This window comes from Salvelinus sp. IW2-2015, unplaced genomic scaffold (genome assembly GCF_002910315.2).
Source record: "Salvelinus sp. IW2-2015 unplaced genomic scaffold, ASM291031v2 Un_scaffold4495, whole genome shotgun sequence".
NCBI classification, from domain to species: Eukaryota; Metazoa; Chordata; class Actinopteri; order Salmoniformes; family Salmonidae; genus Salvelinus; species Salvelinus sp. IW2-2015.
In genome coordinates, this window is record NW_019945765.1 from 1 (window position 1) to 20,077 (window position 20,077).

Sequence of the window (20,077 nt, forward strand, 5' to 3'; positions counted from 1 at the left end):
ACAATGGTATCGGCCTGGAGAAGAGACAGACAGGAGGTGTCAGAGAGAGAGGACCAGCCCTGGAGAGGAGACAGGAGAAAGACAGGAGACAGACAGGAGGTTGTCAGAGAGAGAGACCAGCCCTGGAGAAGAACAGACAGGGAGGTTGTCAGAGAGAGGAGACCAGCCTGAAGAACAGGACAGGAGGTTGTCAGAGAGAGACCAGCCCTGAAGAGACAGACAGGGGTTTGTCAGAGAGAGAGACCAGCCTGAAGAGAAGAACAGGAGGTTGTCAGAGAGAGAGACAGCCCTGGAGAGGAGACAGACAGGAGGTTGTCAGAGAGAGAGACCAAGCCCTGAAGAGAACAGACAGGAGGTTGTCAGAGAGAGACCAGCCCTGAAGAAGAGACAGACAGGAGCTTGTCAGAGAGAGAGACCAGCCCTGGAGAGAGACAGACAGGAGGTTGTCAGAGAGAGACCAGCCTGAAGAGACAGGACAGGAGGTTGTCAAACAGAGAAGAGAGACCAGCCCAAGAGACAGACAGGAGGGTTGTCAGAGAGAGACCAGCCCTGAAGAGACAGACAGGAGGTTGTCAGAGAGAGAGACCAGCCCTGAGAGGACAGACAGGGTTGTCAGAGAGAGAGACCAGCCCTGGAGGAGGACAGACAGGAGGTGTCAAGAGAGAGACCAGCCCTGAAGAGACAGACAGGAGGTTGTCAGAGAGAGAGACCAGCCCTGGAGAGGAGACAGACAGGAGGTTGTCAGAGAGAGACCAGCCCTGGAGAGACAGACAGGAGGTTGTCAGAGAGAGACCAGCCCTGAGAAGAGGACAGACAGGAGGTTGTCCGAGAGAGAGGACCAGCCCTGGAGAAGAGACAGACAGGAGCTTGTCAGAGAAGAGGACCAGCCCTGGAGAAGAGACAGACAGGATGTTTCAGAGAGAGAGACCACCCTGGAGAAGAGACAGAACAGGAGGTTGTCAGAGAGAGAGACCAGCCCTGAAGAGGAGACAGACAGGAGGTTGTCAGAGAGAGAGACCAGCCCTGAGAAGAGACAGACAGGAGGTTGTCAGAGAGAGAGAGTCTATGTGTGTATTTACCTTCAGCGCATCGTGGAACACAGGAACTCCAGGGTGGTGGGGACAGGCGTCTAATGGAGGGAGACAGAGAGAGAGGAAGGACCAAGAGAGAGAGAGGGAGACAGAGAGAGAGGGGAGACAGAGAGAGAGACAGAGAGAGAGAGAGAGAGAGAGAGAGACAGAGAGAGAGAGAGGGGAAGACAGAGAGAGAGGAGACAGAGAGAGAGGGAGACAGAGAGAGAGACAGAGAGAGAGGGAGAGCGACGAGACGAGACAGAGAGAGAGGAGGAGAGACCGAGAGAGAGGGAGCGAGAGGAGGGAACAGAGAGAGAGGGAGACAGAGAGAGAGAGAGACAGAGAGAGAGGGAGACAGAGAGAGAGGGAGACAGAGAGAGGGGGAGGGAGACAGAGAGAGAGGTCTGTATTACACTTGACCAGACTGAACATAAACCTGGCTTACACATCACCAGCCAAGAGTTCGGTCATAACAATGCTGCCATATGATCATCTTGACACTATGGGGGGTGTTCAAGTATATTTGTGACTGAGGATTTCTATTGGACATGCAGTTTCCATGCATCTTAGTGTGTAATATCTTGACATCAGTGTTGTCTCACCTGAAGCTATAACATTAACAAGACAGACAGAAACAGACAATATCAGAGAGAACTATCACCTGTGACTCACTGTAGTAGCTAGCTAGCAACTAGCCCAGACGTACTGCTAATAACTGTGTAGCTACCTGACGGCGAGCTGTGTAAGGCGAGCAGGTAACATGTAGCTCCAACAACTAGCCATTTATCATTGCAACTACAGCAGTGTTTCCCCTAGGATTATTTCCAGCAGCGGTGGCTGGGGGGGAGTGGGCAAGGCAAAGGGTTTTAGAGGCCCTACTCTCGACTGCAGATTTTAAAAAAACTTCTGTTTGAGAGCAAATTTTCTGCAACTTTAAACATTTTATCATGGGGCTAAAAGAAAAATTGCGATTTCAAAACAAATTTCCTGCAATTCTACACATTTTTGCCATGAGTCAGAGAGAATATTTGACGGTTTTATCATGGGACTGACAGGAGATTAGCTGTTTCAAAGCAAATGTCCTAAATACGAATATAATGTTTCTAAACACTTCTACATGAATGAAGATGCTAAAATTATTATGGATAATCCTGAGCGAACCGTGAATAATGATGAGTGAAAGTTAAGACGCACATTTTATATCATACCCCCTAGACATGCTAACCTCGTACCATTACAATAACAGGGGAGGTTAGCATTTCATTATCATACACCCAAGACATGCTAACCTCTCACCATTACAATAACAGGGGAGGTTAGCATTTCATTATCATACACCCAAGACATGCTAACCTTGTACCATTACAATAACAGGGGAGGTTAGCATTTTATATCATACCCCAAAGACATGCTAACCTCGTACCATTTAACAATAACAGGGGAGGTTAGCATTTTATATCATACCTCCAAGACATGCTAACCTCGTACCATTACAATAACAGGGGAGGTTAGCATTTTATATCATACCCCCAAGACATGCTAACATCGTACCATTACAATAACAGGGGAAGTTAGCATTTTATATCATACCCCCAAGACATTAGAAGCCTCCTCAAGTTTGTTTTATTCACTGCTTTAGCACACTCTGCCAACCCTAGCCGTGTCTGAATCCTGGTTTAGGAAGGCCACCAAAAACCCTGAAATGTCCATCCCTAACTATAACATTTTCCGACAAGATAGAACTGCCGAATGGGGCGGAGTGGCAATCTCCTGCAGAGATAGCCTGCAGAGTTCTGTCTTACTATCCAGGTAGGTACCAAAACAATTTGAGCTTCTACTTCTAAAAATCTACCTTTTCAGAAACAAGTCTCTCACCGTTGCTATAGACCCCCAGCTGTGCCCTGGACACCATATGTGAATTGATTGCCCTCCATCTATCTTCAGAGCTAGTGCTGTTAGGTGACCTAAACTGGGACATGCTTAACACCCCGGCCATCCTACAATCTAAGCTTTATGCCCTCAATCTCTCACAAATTGTAAATGAACCAACCAGGTACAACCCCAAATTCGTAAACACGGGCACCCTCATAGATATCATCCTAACCAACTTGCCCTCCAAATACACCTCTGCTGTTTGCAACCAAGATCTCAGCGATCACTGCCTCATTGCCTGCATCCGTAACGGGTCTGCGGTCAAACGACCACCCCTCATCACTATCAAACGCTCCCTAAAACACTTCAGCGAGCAGGCCTTCCTAATCAACCTGGCCCGGGTATCCTGGAAGGATATTGAACTCATCCCGTCAGTAGAGGATGCCTGGTCATTCTTTAAAAGTGCCTTCCTCACCATCTTAAATAAGCATGCCCCTTTCAAAAAAAATTGAACCAGGAACAGATATAGCCCTTGGTTCTCTCCAGACCTGACTGCCCTTGACAAGCACAAAAACATCCTGTGGCGTTCTGCATTAGCATCGAATAGCCCCCGTGATATGCAACCTTTGAGGGAAGTCAGGAAAAAATATACACAGTCAGTTAGGAAAGCAAAGGCTAGCTTTTTCAAAACAGAAATTTGCATCCTGTAAACAAAAATTCAAAAAAGTTCTGGGACACTGTAAAGTCCATGGAGAATAAGAGCACCTCCTCCCAGCTGCCCACTGCTCTGAGGCTAGGAAACACTGTCACAACCGATAAATCCACTATAATTGAGAATTTCAATAAGCATTTTTCTACGGCTGGCCATGCTTTCCACCTGGCTACCCCTACCCCGGTCAACAGCCCTGCACTCCCCACAGCAACTTGCCAGAGCCTCCCTCTCCTTCACCTAAATCCAGATAGCTGATGTTCTTAAAGAACTGCAAAATCTGGACCCCTACAAATCAGCCAGGCTAGACAATCTGGACCCTCTTTTTCAAATTATCTGCTGAAATTGTTGCAACCTCTATTACTAGCCTGTTCAACCTCTCTTTTGTATCGTCTGAGATTCCCAAAGATTGGAAAGCTGCCGCGGTTATCCCCATATTTAAAGGGGGAGACACTCTAGACCCAAATTGCTACAGACCTATATCTATCTTTCCCTGCCTTTCTAAGGTCTTCGAAAGCCAAGTTAACAAACAGATTACCGACCACTTCGAATCCCACCGTACCTTCTCCGCTATGCAATCTGGTTTCAGAGCTGGTTATGAGTGCACCTCAGCCACGCTCAAGGTCCTAAACTATATCATAACCGCAATTGATAAGAGACATTAAATGTGCAGCCGTATTCATCGACCTGGCCAAAGCTTTCGACTCTGTCAATCACCACATTCTTATTGGCATACTCAACAGCCTTGGTATTTCTAATTATTGCCTCATCCTGGTTCACCAACTAGTTCTCTATCAGAGTTCAGTGTGTCAAATCGCAGGGCCTGTTGTTCGGACCTCTGGCAGTCTCTATGGGGGTGCCACAGGGTTCAATTCTCGGACCGACTCTCTTCTCTGTATACATCAATGATGTCGCTCTTGCTGCTGGTGATTCTCTGATCCACCTCTACGCAGACGACACCATTCTGTATACTTCTGGCCCTTCTTTGCACACTGTGTCAACTAACCTCCAAATGAGCTTCAATGCCATACAACTCTCCTTCCGTGGCCTCCAACTGCTCTTACATGCAAGTAAAACTAAGTGCACGCTCTTCAACCGATCACTGCCCGCCCGTCCAGCATCAGTACTCTGGACGGTTCTGACTTAGAATATGTGGACAACTACAAATACCTAGGTGTCTGGTTAGACTGTAAACTCTCCTTCCAGACTCACATTAAGCATCTCCAATCCAAAATTAAATCTAGAATTGGCTTCCTATTTCGCAACAAAGCATCCTTCACTCATGCTGCCAAACACACCCTCGTAAAACTGACCATCCTACCGATCCTTGACTTCGGCGATGTCATTTACAAAATAGCCTCCAACACTCTACTCAGCAAATTGGATGCAGTCTATCACAGTGCCATCCATTTTGTCACCAAAGCCCCATATACCACCCACCACTGTGACCTGTATGCTCTCGTTGGCTGGTCCTCGCTACATATTCGTCGCCAAACCCACTGGCTCCAGATCATCTATAAGTCTTTGCTAGGTAAAGCCCCACCTTATCTCAGCGCACTGGTCACCATAGCAACACCCACCCGTAGCACGCACTCCAGCAGGTATATTTCACTGGTCACCCCCAAAGCCAATTCCTCCTTTGGTCGCCTTTCCTTCCAGTTCTCTGCTGCCAATGACTGGAACGAACTGCAAAAAATCACTGAAGCTGGAGAGTCTTATTTCCCCTCACTAACTTTAAGTGTCAGCTGTCAGAGAAGCTTTCAGATCGCTACCTGTACATAGCCCATCTGTAAATAGCCCATCCAACCAACTACCTCATCTCCATATATATATATTTTTTTATAGCTCTTTTGCACCCCAGTATCTCTACTTGCACATCCTCATCTGCACATCTTTCACTCCAGTGTTAATTGCTAAATTGTAATTACTTCGCCACTATGGCCTATTTATTGCCTTACCTCCTTACTACATTTGCACACACTGTATATAGATTTTTTCTATTGTGTTATTGACTGTACGTTTGTACGTTTGTTTATGTGTAACTCTGTGTTGTTGTTTTTGTCGCACTGCTTTGCTTTATCTTGGCCAGGTCGCAGTTGTAAACGAAAACTTGTTCTAAACTGGCCAACCTGGTTAAATAAAGGTGAAATAAATCAAAAATAAAATAAATAACAACATGAAAACGGTACGCTCTCTCCCTCTGTTAAATACATCAACAACAGCAAGATCAACAACTAATGCTAGCCAGAGCAAGATGAGCTAAAATCTAACGAAGGAACATGAGATAAACCCTCTCAAACTGTTTCAGCTAGTTGGCCGGCAAAAATTGCATTGATACAGAATGGGGAAGCACCCAAGCTAACTGGCTAAAGCTGGCTAGCTTGTTAGCTACTTCCAGACACAAATGAGAAAACACCTCACTGACCATTGCCGTAGCAGAGCTGGTTATCTAGAGCGTTCTTAACTAACCTTACCTTTTTTTTTGTGCCTACGTTTACTGTCATATTCTGCCGGTGTTAAGGCATTTGTAAATTCATCAGTTATTCTGCACTCTGGCACACTCAGACGAGAGTGCTCTGAAATCAGAGTAGACAGCCAGAGTGAATTTACGAACGCAAGAGATATGTTAACTGGATAACAACCGTTCAACGTCTTGCTAGATAACCAAATGATAACTGCATCTCTAGCTGTGTAACGTTATAGCCACCGGAAAACGATATGAGGGGGAAAAGTCACAGTCACTCATTCACTCCTCCAATGGCATGACATCCTCCTAGCAGTTAGCTAGCTAACGCAGATTTTTCCCTGCACGTATGGAATTTACTTTTCTTTTGTAAATGTTTTTTCCCCCAGTCCAGTTGGTGGCGACAACAAAGCCTGAGTGTAGTTCGACATAACACCCAAAGAAGAAAATTCAAACGTCATCACGTAGACGCAGCACTACGTATTGCAATCCTATTTTGAATATTCGATGAGGGTTGTTGACGTCAGCCACCCGTATTCAATGTATAGATGCTATACTACTAGCCTCAATCATGAATATGCATAGCCATCTCCGATATAAAGTTTTTTTTGAATCAAAATTTCCGGGGTGTCACTTGTCCTATATTAAATCCGAAAACTGGTAACATTTTAAGCATTACGAAACTTCCATTCGATTAAATGAAACTTCACGTAGCAAATAAGCCCTACATACAACAATTCCTTGCTTTGTGTGCGAAACAACGAAAAAACGCCACATGCTGGAGGGAGACATATGTTGGCCCTATCTCTTCCTTTACTTCGATACAAGCATCGATACGTTGTGTCGAATCCGTACAGTAACGTTAGTGCTATGATAACTGTATCAAAGTGTCGGCGCTCCGCTATCAACTCATCCCGTCACTATTTAAATGATAACGATAGTCCCCTAAACGTGGGTATTCACATTAAAACAGAGTACTTGCTAACGTTGCTAGCAACAGTAGCTACTAGAGACCTACGCGACAAGGTTGATAGCTAGCTAACGTTAGCTACTGTACTGTAACACTGCTAGCTAAGAATCAAAAGTTGACTGGCTAAATCAAACCAAATCAAATTGTATTGTTGTTTTTTTACATGCGCCAAATACAAACAGGTGTAGACTACATTGAAATACTTACATAGGAGCACTTCCCATTGATTCAGAGTTTAAAAATCTATATACAAATCCAAATAGCAAGAAGAGGAATAAACTATACAAGTGACAGATCAATGGGCAGGGTAAAATGACTAGGCATCAGCATAGATCACATTTGATATTGTTCAACGTGTTAGCTAGCTAATCGTACGGCTAAATAAATGCTTTATCACCAAGCTGAGCGTGTTGCTTATGTAGTTCAAGTTAACTAGCTACTGTTACAGTAGCTAGGCTAACGTTGGCTAGCTTACCATCAGGGTTGTTGTCTGCCTCAAAACGTTCACCACATCCTTTGTTGTAACACAGAAGCGACATGGTACTAACAACAAAGTTACATCAAACCCACTGTAAACGGATAAACCGATTAATTAAGATGTTGAGGATAAAAGACGTGGAGCTAGCCTGACAACTTATTCGTGCATCCGTTTTCTGATACTTCCGGAAATGACCGATATGACTCGGGAAACATCGAGAACAACGACCGCTTCGAAAAATACACATCGTACAATGTCAAGAAATTTCGGCGGTGCGCTATTGAAGAAAGTGGTCCGTCATTCTGTCCGTTTAATGTTGAACCATTTTGGCAGTTACACTCTGACAATACAATGCTTATGAACTTTTCTCAGCATTAAACTACCAAATAAAGAAACAGCAACATTGGTATTTGTAATGGAAAAAATGAATCAAAGTAGGCGGTCATTGCTATTGTACTAGTCTTATATGGTTTGCGAGCCTACTAAGCATTGCTAGTGGAGTGCCTCAAATGGGCAATAATCATCAGAACATTTACATCATAATTCTTCCTACTACTGATACACTATTTATACAAAAGTATGAGGACACCACTTCAAATTAGTGGATTTGGCTATTTCAGCCAAACCCGTTGCTGGCAGGTGTATAAAATTGAAACAAATTGCTATGCAATCTCCATAGACAAACATTGGCAGTAGAATGGCTTTACTGAGGAGCTAAGTGACTTTCAATGTGGCAGAGGTCATAGGATGACACCTTTCCAACAAGGTCCCGTGTGGCTCAGTTGGTAGAGCATGGCGCTTGCAACGCCAGGGTTGTGGGTTCATTCCCCACGGGGGGACCAGGATGAATATGTATGAACATTCCAATTTGTAAGTCGCTCTGGATAAGAGCGTCTGCTAAATGACTTAAATGTAATGTAAATGTAAGTCAGTTCATCACATTTCTGCCTTGCTAGAGCTGCCCCGGTCGACTGTAAGTGCTGTTATTGTGAATGTCTAGGCACAACAATGGTTCAGCCTTAAAGTGGTAGGCCACACAAGCTCACAGAACAGGACAGCGCAGAGTGCGTAAAAAATCGTCTGTCCTTTGTTTTGCAACACTAAATACTGAGTACCAAACTGCCTCTGGAAGCAACATCAGCACAATAACTGTTTGTTGGGAGCTTCATGAAATGGGTTTCCGTGGCAGAGCAGCCGCACACAAGCCTAAGATCACCATGTGCAATGCCAAGCGTCGGCTAGAGTGGTGTAAAAATCGCTGCCATTGGACGCTGGAGCAGTGGAAACACGTTGTCTGGAGCGATGAATTACGCTTCACCATCCGGCAGTCCAAAGGATGAATCTGGGTTTTGCGGATGCCAGGAGAACCCTACCTGCCCCAATGCTTAGTGCCAACTGTAAAGTTTGGCAGAGGAGGAATAGTGGTCTGGGGCTGTTTTTCATGGTTCGGGCCCCTTAGTTCCAGTGAAGGGAAATCTTAACCCTACAACATACAATGGCATTCTAGATGATTCTGTGCTTCCAACTTTGTGGCAACAGTTTGGGGAAGGCCCTTTCCTGTTTCAGCATAACAATGCCTCCATGCACAAAGCAAGGTCCATACAGAAATGGTTTGTCGAGATTGGTGTGGAATAACTTGACTGGCCTGCACAGAGCCCTGACCTCTACCCCATCGAACAGCTTTGGGATGAATTGGGACGCCGACCGTGAGCCAGGCCTAATCACCCAACATCAGTGCCCGACCTCACTAATGCTCTTTTGGCTGAATGGAAGCAAGTCCCCGCAGCAATGTTCCAACATCTAGTGGAAAGCCTTCCAGGAAGAGTGGAGGCTGTTATAGCAGCAGAGGGGGAACAACTCCATATTAATGCCCATGATTTTGGAATGAGATGTTCGACAAGCAGGTGTCCACATACTTTTGGTCATGTAGTGTACGTTTCTGTGTGGGGAGCAACCTCAGTTCCGCGGCAGGGGGATCTGTGTGCGCGCACTGCGTAGCCCCGGGTGGTCAACATCAATTCCTACTCAACCAACACAACATGACTCAACTGGAGAAAGAGAGAGAGAGACAGAAAGAGAGAGAGAGAGAGAGAGTCTGTTTAGCTCTCTCTGTGCCTCCGTCGTGTGTTTCGCCACTCGCCAGTCCTATAGGATGTGTTGAAGCGCGCACTCTAAAGATAATTTGCTTGGATTTTTCCCCTCTCATCCGAATGTAAGAAATTCTCTCTTTCTCTCTTTCCTTTGGGATCTTTTCTCAGCAATTGTCTAGAGTGTGGGCTGAATGTGACTGACACAGTTTCTGGGCTGTTTGGAATTGTTTGCAATATTGCCATGCATTCTCCTATAGGCTAAAGTTTTGTTTCTGTGTGAAGTTGTGCTAGCCGTGCATTTCAGTTAATCAATGTGTGTGCGTTCGTGGTCCGGATGGAGGTCCAATATGACTGAGTTCACCTGAAACGGCTACATTGTAACTATTGGTGATATTAGAATCTGTACAGTGGTGGAATCGGGACGCATACGTAGCCTACACATTGACTTCTGAAAAAAAAAAAAATCCATTGTAGGTCTTTGACACAGTTGGATAATGCCTCGCGCTAATAACTAATAACAGTGGGAGGGATGTGTCCTGATCATCTCGAGCCCCTGCTGATCCAACGAAAGAAGGTCGCGCACGGGACTGGCCGGGACGGATGATGCATGAAAAAACAATCTATCGGAATTCCATCATTGATTCTACACAAATAGATTTGCGACACTGTTGGTTCATTGGGCAATAATGTGACATTGGTTCCATGCATCTGTTTAGCAACCTCTTGTATTGATCTGTGAGAAGAAAAATCAACATCTGCATAGCTATTGTGTGTCGTGCAGTGTAGTGCACTAGCCAATGAAGGGACTGCTATAATAATGCTATGCTGTGAATGTACTTTTAGTGACAGGAATCTATTTGTTTTGACACATTGTATTCCATATGCCACTAGAAATATGAGAGAGAGAGACATTGCTTTGGAAATGTAAAATTTTCCCATGCCAATAAAGCCCTTGATTTGAATTGAGAGAGAGAGAGAGAGAGAGAGAGAGAGAGACATTGCTTTGGCAATGTTACATTTTCCCATGCCAATAATGCCCTTGATTTGAATTGAGAGAGAGAGAGAGAGAGACATTGCTTTGGCAATGTTACATTTTCCCATGCCAATAAAGCCCTTGATTTGAATTGAGAGAGAGAGAGAGAATTAGAGAGAGAGACAGACAGAGAGAGAGAAAAAACACTACATTAGAAATTCATGAAGCAATGTCACACTACAAAAAGTGAATCTGAAAACATAGCATAGTGGGGTTCCTTCAAATTACAACCGGGTTTCGTCCCTAATGGCACCCTGTTCCCTAAACAGTGCACTACTTTAGAACATCTATCTATCTATCTATCTATCTATCTATCTATCTATCTATCTATCTATCTATCTATCTATCTATCTATCTATCTATCTATCTATCATCATCTATCTATTCAATTCAATTCAATTCAAGGGCTTTATTGGCATGGGAAACATGTGTTAACATTGCCAAAGCAAGTGAGGTAGATATATACAAAAGTGAAATAAACATACAATTAACAGTAAACATTACACATACAGAAGTTTCAAAACAATAAAGACATTACAAATGTTATATATATATATACAGTGTTGTAACAATGTACAAATGGTTAAAGCACACAAGTTAAAATAAATAAGCATAAATATGGTTGTATTTACAATGGTGTTTGTTCTTCACTGGTTGCCCTTTTCTTGTGGCAACAGGTCACAAATCTTGCTGCTGTGATGGCACACTGTGGAATTTCTCCCAGTAGATATGGGAATTATCAAAATTGGATTGTTTTCAAATCTCTTTGTGGATCTGTGTAATCTGAGGGAAATATGTCTCTCTAATATGGTCATACATTGGGCAGGAGGTTAGGAAGTGCAGCTCAGTTTCCACCTCATTTTGTGGCAGTGTGCACATAGCCTGTCTTCTCTTGAGAGCCATGCTGCTAAGGCGGCCTTTCTCAATAGCAAGGCTATGCTCACTGAGTCTGTACATAGTCAAAGCTTTCCTTAAGTTTGGGTCAGTCACAGTGGTCAGGTATTCTGCCACGTGTTACTCTCTGTTTAGGGCCAATAGCATTCTAGTTTGCTCTTTTTTTGTTAATTCTTTACAATGTGTCAATAATTATCTTTTTGTTTTCTCATGATTTGGTTGGGTCTAATTGTGCTGTTTGTCCTGGGGCTCTGTGGGTGTGTTTGTGTTTGTGAACAGAGCCCTAGGACCAGCTTGCTTAGGGGACTCTTCTCCAGGTTCATCTCTCTGTAGGTGATGGCTTTGTTATGGAAGTTTGGGAATCGCTTCCTTTTAGGTGGTTGTAGAATTTAACGGCTCTTTTCTGGATTTTGATAATTAGTGGGTATCGGCCTAATTCTGCTCTGCATGCATTATTGGTGTTCTACGTTGTACACGGAGGATATTTTTGCAGAATTCTGCATGCAGTCTCAATTGTAATTTGTTCCCAGTTTTTGTGAAAATCTTGGTTGGTAGCGGACCCCAGACCTCACCAACCATAAAGGCAATGGGCTCTATGACTGATTCAAGTATTTTTACCAGATCCAATTGGTATGTTGAAAGTTATGTTCCTTTTGATGGCATAGAAGGCCCTTCTTCCTTGTCTCTCAGAATCGTTCACAGCTTTGTGGAAGTTACCTGTGGCTTGATGTTTAGACCGAGGTATGTATAGTTTTTTGTGTGCTCTAGGGCAACGGTGTCTAGATGGAATTTGTGGTCCTGGTGACTGACCTTTTTTTGGAACAACATTATTTTGGTCTTACTGAGATTACTGTCAGGGCCCAGGTCTGAACAGAATCTGTGCAGAAGATCTAGGTGCTGCTGTAGGCCCTCCACTATATCTATCTATCTATCTATCTAATCTATCTATCTATCTATCTATCTATCTATCTATCCTATCTATCTATCTATCTATCTATCTATCTATCTTATCTATCTATTCTATCTATCTATCTATCTATCTATCTATCTATCTATCTATCTATCTATCTATCTATCTATCTATCTATCTATCTATCTATCTATCTATCTATTCATCTATCTATCTATCCTCCTCTCTCTCTCTCTCTCTCTCTCTCTCTCTCTCTCTCTCTCTCTCTCTCTCTCTCCTCTCTCTCTCTCTCTCTCTCTCTCTCTCTCCTCTCTCTCTCTCTCTCTCTCTCAATTCAAATTCAATCAATTCAATCAGGGGCTTTATTGCATGGGAAACATGTGTTAACATTGCCAAAGCAGAATGAGGTAGACAATACACAAAAGTGAAACAAACCAAACGAATTAACAGTAAACATTACACATACAGAAGTTTCAAAACAATAAAGACATTACGAGTGTCATATTAAATACTTACAGTGTTGTAACAATGTACAAATGGTTAAAGCACACAAGTTAAAATAAACTAAGCAAATATGGGTTGTATTTTTACAATGTGTTTGTTTTCACTGGTTGCCCTTTTCTTGTGGCAACAGGTCCACAAATCTTGCTGCTGTGATGGCACACTGTGGAATTTCACCCAGCTAGATACTGGGAGTTTATCAAAATTGGATTTGTTTTCGAATCTTTGTGGATCTGTGTGATCTGAGGGAAATATGTGTCTCTAATATGGTCATACATTGGCAGGAGTGAGGAAGTGCAGCTCGGTTCCACCTCATTTTGGGGCAGTGTGCACATAGCCTGTCTTCTCTTGAGAGCCATGTCTGCCTACGGCGGCCCTTTCTCAATAGCAAGGCTATGCTCCACGGAGTCTGTACATAGGTCAAAGCTTCCTTAAGTTGGGTCAGTCACAGTGGTCAGGTTATTCTGCCACTGTGTACTCTCGTTTAGCCAAAAGCATCTAGTTTGCTCTGTTTTTTGTTTTATATCCTTTCCAATGTGTCAATAATTATCTTTTTGTTTCTGCGATGATTTGTGTGGTCAATTGTGCGGTTGTCCTGGACTTTGTGGGGTTGTTTTGTTTGTGAACAGAGCCCTAGACCAGCTGCTTAGGGACTCTTCTCCAGGTTCATCTCTCTGTAGGTGATGGCTTTGTTATGGAAGGTTTGGGAATCGCTTCCTTTTAGGTGGTTGAGAATTTAACGCTCTTTTCTGGATTTTTGATAATTAGTGGGTTATCGGCCTAATTTGCTCTGCATGCATTTTGTGTTTCGTGCCGTGTACACGAGAGGAAATTTTCAGAGAGCAGGCAGAATTCGCATTGCAGAGTCTCAATTTTGATGTTGCCCCATTTTCACCGTTGTGAAATCTATGTTTGGGCCTGACGGACCCCACCTCACAACCATAAGACAAGTGCAATGGGCTCTATGACTGATTCCAAAGTATTTTTAGCCAGATCCTAATTGTATGTTAAATTTATGTTCCTTTTTGATGGCATAGAATGCCCTCTTGCCTTGTCCTCAGATCGTCACAGCTTTGTGAAGACCTTGATTTGATATGTACCGACCGGTGTTTGAGTGCTGATTGTAGGCTGGTGTATAGTTTTTGGTATGCTGCTACGAGCAAGCGGTCTAGATGAATTTGTGTCTCCTGGTGACCCTGGCCCGTTCTCTTATGGAAACTAACCACTTATTTTGTCTTACTGAGATTACTTGTCAGTGCCCAGGCTGACAGAATCTGTTGCCAGAAATCTAGGTGACTGCTGTAGCCCTCCTTGGTAGGTGACAGAAGCACCAGATCACAGCAAACAGTAGACATTTGACTTCGCTTAGAATCTCATCCGTAGAGTGTGGAGACCGGGTGCTTGCAGACCTGTTCTAGTGCTACGCTGCCAATTCGTTGAATATATATGTTTGAAGAGGTGTGGCCTAAGGCTGTCATCCCTGTCTCACCCACGACCTGTTGTAAAGAGAAATCTGTTGTGTTTTTTGCCAATTTTACACGCACACTTTGTTGTGTACATGATTTTATCAAGTCGTATGTTTTACCCCCAACAACGCACTTTCCATCAATTTGTAAAGCAGACCCTCATGCCAAATTGAATAAGTCGAAGCTTTTTTGAAATCAACAAGCATGAGAAGACTTTCCTTTGTTTTGGTTGTTGGTTGTCCATTAGGGGTCTAGGGTGAATACATGGATCTGTTGTACGTAATTTGGTAAAAAGAACAATTGACATTTGCTCAGTGCATTGTGTTCATTGAGGAAGTAACGAGTCTGGCTGTTAATGATAACCAGAGTATTTTACCAAGGTTACTAGTTGACGATATCTCCACGGTATTATTGGGTCAAATTTGTCTTCCACTTTGCTGGATAGTGGGCTGAATCAGTCCATTCGGTTCTCAATATTGGGAGATAGCCAGAGCTAAGGTGATGAATAGAGTTAGTAATAGCCAATTGGAATTTGTTGTCTGTATATTTGATTTCATTTCATTAAGGATACCATCAACACCACAAGGCCTTTGGGATGGAGGGTTTTTATTTTGTCCTGTAACTCATTCAGGGTAATTGGAGAATCCAGTGGGTTCTGGTAGTAGTTTTTAATAGTTGATTCTAGTATTTGTATTTGATCAGTGTATGATGTTTTGCTCTTTATTCTTTGTTAAGAGCCAAAAAATTGGAGAGATGTGTTACCCATACATCTCCATTTTGGATAGATAATTCTTCGTGTTGTTGTTGTTAGTGTTTTTCCAATTTCCCAAAATTGGTTAGAGCTATGGATTTTTCAATACATTGAGCTGATTTCTGAACATGTTTCCTTCTTTTTCCGTAGTGTATTTCTGTATTGTTTTAAGTGATTCACCATAGTGAAGGCGTAGACTCAGGTTTCCGGGTCTCATGTTTTGGTTGGACAGGTTTCCGTCAATTTATTTCTTAGATTTTTGCATTCTTCATCAAACCATTTGTCATTGTTGTTCATTTTCTTTGGTTTTCTATTTGAGATTTTTAGATTTGATAGGAAGCTGAGAGGTCAAAATATACTGTTAAGATTCTTCTACTGCCAAGTTTACACCTTCACTATTGCAGTGGAAACGTTTTACCCAGGAAGTTGTCTAAAAGGAGTTTGCTGTTTGCCTAATTGTTTTTTGGTAGGTTTCCAAACTGCATTCCTTCCATCTATAGCATTTCTTAATGTTACTCAGTTTCCTTTGGCTTGTATGGCCTCATGATTGAGTATTGCTCTGTTCAAGTAGACTGTAATTTTGTCGTGTGTCTGATAGGGGTGTCAGTGGGCTGACTGTGAACGCTCTGAGAGACTCTGGGTTGAGGTCAGTGATAAAGTAGTCTACAGTGCTACTGCCAAGAGATAGCTATAGGTGTACCTACCATAGGAGTCCCCTCGAAGACCTACCATTGACTATGTACATACCCAGCGTGCGACAGAGCTGCAGTAAGTTGTGACCCGTTTTTGTGGTTATGTTTCATAGTTATGCCCTAGGGGGGCATAAGGGGGAGGAATGCTGTCACCTGCAGGCAGTGTTTTCCCCCTGTGTGCTGAGGGTGTCAGGTTCGTGTCCAGTCTGCATTTAGTCGCCACAGACAATACATGTCCCTGCCTGGAAATGATTGATTTCCCCCTCCAGGATGGAGAAGCTGTCTTCATTAAAATATGGGGATTCTAGGGGGATATAGGTAGCACACAGGAGGACATTTTTCTCTGTTAAGATAATTTCGCTTTTTGAATTTCTAAGCCAAATGTAAAATGTTCCTGTTTTGATTAATTTAATGGAGTGAGTTAGGTCTGCTCTATACCAAATTAGCATTCCCCTGAGTCCCTTCCCTGTTCAGCACCTGTAGTATTGGTGGATGGGACTACCAAGTCTCTGTAACCTAGGGCAACCAGTGAGTCGTCTCCCTATACCAGGTTTCTTGCAGGATGACAATGTCTGCATTACCGATTCTTTGGTGAAGTCCGGGTTCTTGCTCTTTAGACCAAAGCAGATGACCTCAGGCCTTGGATATTCCAGGATGATATATGAAGGCTTTTGTTTCCAAAAGTGTCCAATGTTGTTGGTCATGGTTTGGCCTCAGGCCAGTAGTGTGAGCAGAGCCTGCTGAGCATCTGTACATGCCGTTGGCGTGGCAGCGTAGTTAAGAGTGGGGTTGGGCCTGTTTGCCCGCTCACTACCTGGCGTATGTGTGACTTCCATGTTTGATGCCCTCTGCGAGGGTGGGGTGCAATGGGGTGGCACGGAGTGGATAGTTGATCTGAGGGGCAAATGGGTGTAGGACATGTCTCCGCTGTGGCTGGGGGTGTTGATGTGGTTGGGGTGTTGGGGAGTGGGGGATGTGTCCTGGGGGTGCTGTGGTCTTGGATGGTAAGTCCTCTTGCGGGGTTCCTCTATGTGTACGTCCCAGGGGGGGTACTGAAGTTTTGGAGGGTGTTCTCGCTGTCTGGGTGGGTGTCTATTGATTCTGTTGCTGTTGGGGCTGCGTTTGAGAGCTATGTCCTATTAGAGTCGGGCAAAGGTGCGCATGCTGCTGTGTAGAGGTGACCTGGTCATAGATGGTTTGTTCTTTCAAAGTCAGGGTGGAGTGGTGGGCAGAAAGACATTTGGTTTTTGAAAGCACAGGTCACGGGAAAATGCTTGCGTTTACCCGCTGTATTGTAGAGGGTGGAAGTCTTTTTCGTGGTAGCAGGGTGGAAGATAACCACTTGTGCGTTAGGGGAACGTAGAAGAAGCTTTTTCAATTCACTCCTTCAGTGCTGTGGCCAGCCACTTTCCTCTGTGCTCTCAGTCGTTTGTGCGCTGTGTGTATTATTATGTGCTGGCGTGAAGCCTAGTTTGGTCCTCAGACAAGAAGTCTAGGGCGCGCTGGTGTTTGGACCCAGCTGGCGTTTGGGACCCCGCTGGGTGTCTCCTTCCTCTCTCTCTCTCTCTTCGCCTTCCTTCTCATCTCTCTTTTATCTCTCATCCTCCTTCCTTCTCTCTTCTCCTCTCTCTCTCCTCTCTCTCTCGTCTCTCTCTTCTCTCCTCTCTCTCTCTCTATTCTCTTCTCTCTCTCTTCATCTTCTCTCCTCCCTCCTTCCTCTCTCTCTCTCTCTCTCTCTCTCTCTCTCTCCTCTTCTCCTCTCTCTCTTCCTCTCCCTGCCTCTCTCATCTCTCTCTTCTCGCAAGAAGCCATTTGATTGTTTGAAAGCAAAGAATAGAAGGATGTCTTTATGTTCGCTCCACTGAACTGAACAGTGAGTGGTGATGTCCCTCAGTGATTTGAGTGCACATGTGTTAAACAGTAATTATTATTTTAGTATTTATGGTAACGTTAATTCAGGTCACTATTTATAAAATATTTTTTGTTATCATTGTCTTAATTTAGGTAACAATAAAATATCTGGTGGACAGATGCACAAAACATAATTTTATTTTGTAATTATGTAACATTTTAGTTCTGTGTGTTTGAGATTAACAACAGTTGGAGGTAACAACAATCAGTTCTGGGTCAATACCAGTATGTCTATTACGTTGAGATACACACAATAAATAAAGTAATTATTATAATACAAAAAAGCTTTGTTAAATAACATTAAAATGTGGCACTTAATTCATTGGTCGTATGGCGAATACATCTTGGTATAGCATTAAAATAACATAGTGTTCTGAAATCCACAAGTACCCTGTGCACCAACCTGGTCTCAGAGTACTTTGTATTATTCGTTCACCTTTCACCTTGCTGTTTAATCCAAGACTAGACGTAATCTATATGTGGGAAACGACCTTTAAAGAGTTTGCACTTTTGATACAATTTATTTTCATTGCTCCAGGCAAGCTACATCACATTGCACCTCACGTATTGGACGACAGTATTTGAAGGTGACCCAAGTCTGGTAACAGGTGAATATTTTAGTGAACAGCGGGGCAGGGAAGCAAACCGGGTGCACTGACATGATAAGCAAACACCCTAAGCATCGCACCAATTCTGTAGGATTAACCCACTTGGTGGGAATTGTAACGTGGCTCATATAGAGAGGACCGCAATAATATTTAAACAATTATCTTCTTCCTCCTCTCTCTGTTTTCAGGTTGACTGAGTGATGGGATGGCGATGACAGTGAACCCTCGGGGCATCATAKAGACTTCTCCTTCTCTGCCTCGCTCCGCCCAACTCCTCCTCCTGCACTTCCTGCTCCTGCACCTCCTGTACCTCCTCTCCGACGGGGTCCAGGCCCAGCTCAGCTCCTCTGCGTTGTCGTTCACCCAGCCTTCCTACAACGTTTCAGTCTATGAGGTAGGTAGACGAAGATTACAGAATAGGACCAGTAGTCAGAAGGTTGTTGGTTTGAAGCCCTGACCCGGGTAATAGCCGGGAGAGATGGACTGACTACCCCAACATGCCCCCCCCCCACATGCCTAAACAAGGCCCCACCCAACCTCCCCATGCTCTAAACAGAGCCCCGCACTCCCACCATGGCTCTAACCAGATGCCTCACCCCCATGCTCTAATCAGAGCACCCGTCCTCCCGCCATGCTCTAAAGAAGCCCCGCCCAACCCCCCATCGTCTAACAGACGCCCCACCTCCAACCACGCCATGCTCTAACAGAGCCCCAACCCCAACCCCCCCCATGCTCTAACAGAGCCCCACCCCACCAATGCTCTAACAGAGCCCCCCAACCCCCCATGCTCTAAACAGAGCCCCGCCCCCATCCAATGCCTAACAGAGCCCCACCCCCCATTCTACCAGAGCACCCCCCCAATCTCTAACAGAGCCCAACCCCCATTCTCTCTAACAGAGCCCAACCCCCCCCATCTTCTCTAACAGAGCCCAACCCACCCCCCCATTCTTCTCAAGCACCAGAGCCACCCCCCATTCTCTAACAGAGCCCAACCCAAACCAGACTTAAAGTAGGCATGATAGTATGAATTTGAGTAATATATCAAATAACAACAAAAAACTGAGATATAATCAAACAAGTAAAGAAGAGTAAAATAGTGACAGAAAGTGGGGTTGGTTTTAGGAGCTGATGGGTCCATGTATTCTACAAAGAATAAGAAAGGTTGCCAGATATTATAAAATGTAATTGCAGATCCCCCTAACGGAGTATTTTCTCAAGCTTGAACTTCCTTTATCCAACGGTTAAAGTAGGAGGAACTCATCCTTCCACTTAAATAGTATCAGACGTCTAGCTAGAACATAGTACACACCAGCCTGTTGCCCATATAACTGTTTAATGATAGATAATGGAGGGAAGGACTGACTCAAAACCAGTTTGATCTGTAGAGATAATGGAGGGAAGGACTGACTCAAAACAGTTTGTCTGTAGAGATATGGAGGGAAGGACTGACTCAAAACCAGTTTGATCTGTAGAGATAATGGAGGGAAGGACTGACTCAAAAGCGCGGGCAAGCATTTTAGAAAGTATTCTTTACATCGCAATTGAATAAAGAAATTGGCCTTTATGAACCACACTCAATGTTTTTTTCCTTTTTCAGAATAGCTAAATATACTGCCTGTTCTCATTGTTGAGGTAAAGAGTTTGAGGAGAACATG

The 20,077-nt window shown here is 43.9% G+C and overlaps 1 long non-coding RNA gene across 1 annotated transcript; it reads right to left on the reverse strand.

The window, feature by feature from the left end:
* Nucleotides 1–954: 954 nt before the first annotated feature.
* Nucleotides 955–7,776, reverse strand: LOC139026345 (uncharacterized). Its single transcript, XR_011478123.1, has 3 exons — nt 7,564–7,776; nt 1,080–1,129; nt 955–1,023 (listed from the first exon to the last, which is right to left on the reverse strand). It is a non-coding gene; the product is annotated as an uncharacterized lncRNA (long non-coding RNA).
* Nucleotides 7,777–20,077: the final 12,301 nt, after the last annotated feature.